Source organism: Carlito syrichta, unplaced genomic scaffold, assembly GCF_000164805.1.
Source record: "Carlito syrichta isolate Samal-C Ts95f unplaced genomic scaffold, Tarsius_syrichta-2.0.1 Scaffold312058, whole genome shotgun sequence".
Classification (NCBI taxonomy): domain Eukaryota; kingdom Metazoa; phylum Chordata; class Mammalia; order Primates; family Tarsiidae; genus Carlito; species Carlito syrichta.
The window spans coordinates 32,005-35,983 of NW_007256154.1; the positions used below are offsets into that span (position 1 = coordinate 32,005).

A 3,979-nucleotide genomic window follows, 5' to 3' on the forward strand; every position below is an offset into this window, starting at 1 on the left:
CTCTGAACCCCTAAAAGCGATTTGACATCTGCTTTCTTTATACGATGAAGGACTCGAGGCTTATAATTCAAAAGCTGAACCGCAATGACGAAGGAAGAAAAGTATTGCAAAGCAAGGGTCGGCTTCCTCACCCAATCCCAGCCCTCTGGGAGGGGTAGGTAAGAGGCCAGAAAGAGCGCGAGGCAACCCAGTGAAACGTCTTGTCTGCAATAAATTTCCTAAATATTAGGTTTGTCAGGGGCCCCGCGCCCGTAGTCCCACATCCTTGGAACAGTGAGGTGGAAGCATCACGCATGCCGGGCAAGGGGAGCCTGTGGCGCCTGGGAACGTTCCCATCCCCTCCAGCCTGGGTGACAGATTGAGAATCCTCCTCAAAAAAAAAAAAAAAAAATCTTGCAAATTACAAAATAAAAATGTGCGTAACTCCATTTTTAGAGATCACCCGCCTAGTTCACATACACTAATATGGCTCTAGAAGGTGTTATTTCCCTGTTACGGCTGTATTCCAGTGCTACCCAAACCTTAAACTAATGATTTAAAAGGGAAAAAATAAAACTTCTTAAAGTGAAATTCCTTTTAAGGCTCTAAACAGATCATTCTTACTAAGAAAAAAAATCATTTTTCTCCCTATTGCCCTGGTTATTTATTCAAAACATATTATTTCACAATAAAGGTATCATTTAAGGACAGGGCAGCTCACGCCCGTGATCCCAGCACTTTGGGAGGCTAAGCAGGAGGATCACTTGTGGCCAGGAGCTGGAGACCTGTCTGAGCAACACAGTAAGATCCCGTCTCTTTGAAACATGTCTGGGATACTGTCAGGGTGGTGGTGGAGGCGGAGGAGCAAATAACATCAAAAAGGGTACTGGATCTCAAACAAGGCAAAGCAGGGACCAAAGGGAGACCCAAACTTTACCTGTACCTATGTCCACGTATATACCTAATCCTGAATTGTACCCTGTATCATTAAAATATTTTTAACATATGGTTCTTAGTAAACATGCTGTCTTCTATGTTGTAATTAATGCTGGTCTCAAAATCCAAGAATGTCTCTTACTCTTGTAAAACTTTTGAGCATACCCATGCCATCTTTATGCACACATCCTACTTCCTGGTGTACTATGCTGCTCATTCAATGTTTTTATCCAGTCAATATATACGTTTTTTTGAGTCGGAATCTCACTCCATGGCCCAGGCTAGAGTGCGGTGGAACGCTCCCGGCCACCACAGCCTCGACCTGCTGGGCTCCGGCGATCCTTCCGCCTCAGCCTTCCAAGTAGCTGGAACTACAGGCATGCGCTACCATGCCCGGCTAATTTTTTATTACTGTAGAAACGAGGTCTCGCCCAAGTTGCCCAGGTGGGTCTCAAACCCGCGGGGCTCAGGCAATCTACTTGCCTCGGCCTCCCAAAGCACTGGGATTACAGGATGAGCCACCATGCCCGGCCTATCCAGTCAATATTTATATTAACAGTTTAATTTGGCTTTGCAATTAATATGGCTTTGAAGATACATGCATCATACTACTTTAAATATTCAGTACTTGAGCCAACTCATTCAAGAAAACGTTTTTTAAAAATACAATGCATACCATTTTTGTTTTGAGTTGGAGTCTCACTGTCGCCCAGACTGGAGTGCAGTGGCCGCTACCGGCCACCGCAGCCTCGACCTGTTGGGCTCCGGCGATCCTTCCGCCTCATCCTTCCAAGTAGCCGGAACTACAGGCATGCGCTACCGCCGGGCTGATTTTTTGATTTATTGGAAGAGATGAGGTCTCGCTGCCCAGGCGGGTCTCGAACCCACGGGCTCAGGCAATCCACTCACCTCAGCCTCCCAAAGGCGTGGGATTACAGGCTGAGCCACCAAGCCCGGCTGCATACCATTTTTGAACCATATATACGCACATACACTGATCATACCCATTCCTTTTTCAAATAACCTTCAGTTCTGCAAGTAATATTTAGTAAAAGTGAAACAGCAATTTCAATCAAGAAAGTTTCATAGTAAAGTTAAAGCTGGGGAAGCCATTATGAAAGAATGCCATTATTTTTTAAACTAATTTTTAATGTTTTAAAATTTTTTTTAGTTGGAGTCTCACTCTATTGCCCAGGCTGGAGTGCAGTGGCACGCTCCCAGTCACTGCTGCAGTCTCAACCAAATGGGCTCAGATGATCCTTCCGCCTCAGCTTTCCAAGTAGCAGGAACTACAGATGCGCGCCTCCACGCCCCGCTAATTTCTTGATTTACTGTAGAGATGAGGTCTCACCAAGTAGCCCAGGTTGGTCTTGAACCCCTGGTCTCAGCCAATCCTCTTACCTAGGCTCCCAGACTGCTGAGATTACAGCTTGAGCCACCACACCTGGCTGTGTTGTTTTTTTTTAAAGTCATTTGATACGCATTCAATATGGAATAAACACTATGGTTCAGTAATTCACCTTTTCCTCTCTTTTATAATAATGTTATTACTATTCTTTTTTTGAATTAGAGTTTCAGTCGCCCAGGCTGGAGTGTAATGGCATGCTCAAAGTCACTGCAGCCTCCACCGACTTCCACTCAGCCTTCCAAGTAGCTGAAACTACAGGCATGTGCCACCATGCCCAGCTAATTTTTTTATTTACTGTAGAGATGAGGTCTCGGCCAAATAATGTTATTATTAAAGCCAGCTACTATCCTGAACTGTGTTAACTAATCCCTTGGTTTTAATAGTTTTGTCATATCTGCATGTATCCATTAATGTGTCATCCTACCACGACTTGCTTCAACATGTTTGTAAGTCATCCAAGTTAATTCAAGTTTTTTCACTGCTGCATTGTATCCAATTGCAAAAATACCCACAATTTATCCAGACATTTTAGTTGGTTCCCATATCTTGCTGTCATGAACAATGAAAACATTTTGAACATGATCCTGGGGCTCGAGTGTGAGGTTTTCTCTAGGCCTTACAGTTGAGGGTATAAAAGTGAATTACTGGATTGTTTTCAACTTTACTAAATAATGTTAAATTCTTTTTCTTAGTGGCTGCACTATAATTCACTTCTAAATTTAGCTATACTAAGCAAACATTCCACTTCTATCACTCCAAATTTAACACTATCGTCAAGTATATTCCTTCCTTACAAAGCATAAATCAAAGTAATTCGTATTTTGTAAATTAAGTGATAAGTACTAGTGACTGAGTCTGGTATTTGTATATCTGAACCACAAACGTCTGGAGAAAATATCTTTTAACGGAATTGCTACTACAGCAATACATTATCTCTTAATTCCCCCAAATTGGGCAAAGTAAAGGCAATTATTAGCCCCTTCAGAAGAGGGAACAGGCTAACAAAGATCACGGATCCTGCCACGGTCATGTGATATATATACAAGTGGCGTCACATTACTTTTATAACTAAAAAAGTGGTTGCGGAAGAACGTTTTCGTTTAACCGACGTTAAGATTTAAACCCAGGGTTCCGGGAGGATGTGAGGTCTATTTAATCCCATGTTCACTTCCAACCCAGTAACCACGGCATTACAATACCAAAAACTTTCTGGCTAAACTGAGAGGTTAATGCTGCAGTTAATTACGGGGGGGGGGGAACCTCAGGAAATAACAAAAAAATTTGAACTACGAGAAGGGCCAAAAACCCCTCCTATCCCCAAACACGATCATTGAAATGGCAAGCAACTCCGTTCCTTTACATTCCGATGTGCTTCCTCCAAATTACTTAAAATGCTGACTGCAGAGAACTAAAAACTTTGCGTAAAATTACAAGGCGGGCCTTCCGTGTCCAGGCCCACCGGCAGAGAGGCCGTCAAGGAAGCCATTTCGCGTGAGGCTTCCCTAGCTGCGCCCGTCTCAAGAACGTCCGTGTTTTCCAGCTGAACGCGAGGCCTGGCGACACCCAAGGGCTGCCCGAGACGGCCGGGCTCGGAGCCGCCAAGAGGCGAGGCCCGGGCCGGGGCTGCAGCGGCCAGGCCGCCCCTCCCGCTTCCCC

The 3,979-nt window shown here is 44.4% G+C and overlaps 1 protein-coding gene across 2 annotated transcripts in view; it reads right to left on the reverse strand.

Annotated features, from left to right (window-relative positions):
• DDX17 (DEAD-box helicase 17) overlaps window positions 1–3,979 on the reverse strand; it is a 28,414-nt gene that overhangs the window by 23,712 nt on the left and 723 nt on the right. The window lies entirely within an intron of this gene.